Here is a 1479-nt window from a genome sequence, read left to right as displayed (position 1 = left end):
TTGTGTCTCTTGCAGCGTGGCGTCAGGCCTTGGGTTGACCTACGCGTGTCATGCCCTTGTCCTGTCCATCCTGTGTGAAGGAAATGGAGTCCTGGCTCTGCCGTACTGGAAAGATAAGGTAAACCTAGCAATACCGTGCTAGTTTTCCCAAGGCCTGACATCTCCTTAGCTCTGTGGTCAAGGGAGCTGGTGTGAGGTGAGCTGCGGCCTGCATCAGCTTGTGTAACCACCGTCATATCCTTATTCCAGCGCTGCAATGGCTGGTGCTGGCCCCTGCCCGGGGATTTTGAGGAGAGGTTGCCAGGATGAGTTTCTCTGATGCATCAGCAGCCAGGGCTGTTGTGCAAGTGAGCAGGTGAGCAAGGTGTGAGGGGAGAGGGCAGGGAGGAGAGGAATGGATCAGCCCCTAGTGATGGATGGTGGCTGCTCCTCCTTTGTTGCTTTTTGCGTCTCTTGCAACGTACAAGTTTCTGTTTAAATGGCTTGTTTGTGGCATGCGTTTGTCCTCTCCACTGGCTGTGAAGCACATGGAGACCTGAGTCTGCTCTGCTGGAGCAATTGTTTAAAAGAAACCATCTTGCATGCTATTTTTCCTAGGGGCTTAAATGTCCGTAGCTCCGTTGTCATGGGAGCTCTATTGCCACGCAGTGGAACCCACGTGTTCTGCTGTCACCTTGGTACCATCCGTGTTACAGTGGTCTAATGGCGGGTATTTGCCTCTGTGTCTGTTTTTTTTTTACCAGTTTGGCATGATGGAGGTTAATAATTGTCCGCAGCCATGTCTGTCAGGATGTAACCATGTGAGCAAGGTCTGAGTGGAGATGTTGGAGCGGAGAGGAATGGGTCTGCAGGTAGTGATGGATGGTGGCTGCTCCTCCTTTGTTGCTTTTTGTGTCCCTTGCAGCAATGAGGCAAACTCGAATTGACGTGCTTGTGGAACGCGCTTGTCCTCCCCATCATATAGGATGGAAATGGAAACGTTGGACTTCTCTCCTGGAAGGACAAGTTTGGCTAAATCCTAGCTGTTAATGGTTCCCTTGGTGTGTGACAGCTCCATACTGCTCCCTGCGTGGCAGCTCCATTGCCTCTGTCTGGGACCCACAGGAGATGCTGATTACAGGCCAATTCCGATTGTTACAACGACTATGTGGCTGATGTTGGCAGCAGACTCTAGATTTTGGAGAACAGTTTCTGAGGATGGTTGTGAAATAGCGTAGTGAGCTCTGTCTGTCGTGCAAGCAAGCGGGTGAGGAAGTTGTGAGAGGGGAGGGCAGGGAGGGGAGGAATGGATCAGCCCCTAGTGATGGATGGTGGCTGCTCCTCCTGTGTTGCTTTTTGCATCTGTTGCAGCCTGGCAGATGGCCATGAATTGACGTGTTTGTTGCAGTGCTTGTCGTCTGCCTCCAGGAAGAAGGAAATTGGAGACCTGACGCTTCTCTGCTGGGAAGGTGACTTCAACCCACCCTTATGCCATCCTGG

General features: G+C 51.9%; 1 long non-coding RNA gene across 2 annotated transcripts; it reads left to right on the top strand.

Moving 5' to 3' along the window:
- Positions 1-6: 6 nt before the first annotated feature.
- LOC109364156 lies at positions 7-1380 on the top strand. 2 transcript variants are annotated; one of them, XR_002110181.1, is made up of 3 exons: positions 7-118; positions 250-355; positions 744-1380. It is a non-coding gene; the product is annotated as an uncharacterized LOC109364156 (long non-coding RNA). The 2 variants fall into 2 exon arrangements; XR_002110182.1 differs by having other exon boundaries at positions 250-1040; positions 1168-1380.
- Positions 1381-1479: the final 99 nt, after the last annotated feature.

The sequence above is a fragment of the Meleagris gallopavo genome (assembly GCF_000146605.3).
Source record: "Meleagris gallopavo isolate NT-WF06-2002-E0010 breed Aviagen turkey brand Nicholas breeding stock chromosome 3 unlocalized genomic scaffold, Turkey_5.1 Chr3_random_deg7180001689951, whole genome shotgun sequence".
NCBI lineage: Eukaryota > Metazoa > Chordata > Aves > Galliformes > Phasianidae > Meleagris > Meleagris gallopavo.
This window is presented reverse-complemented; position numbering and strand designations above follow the sequence as displayed.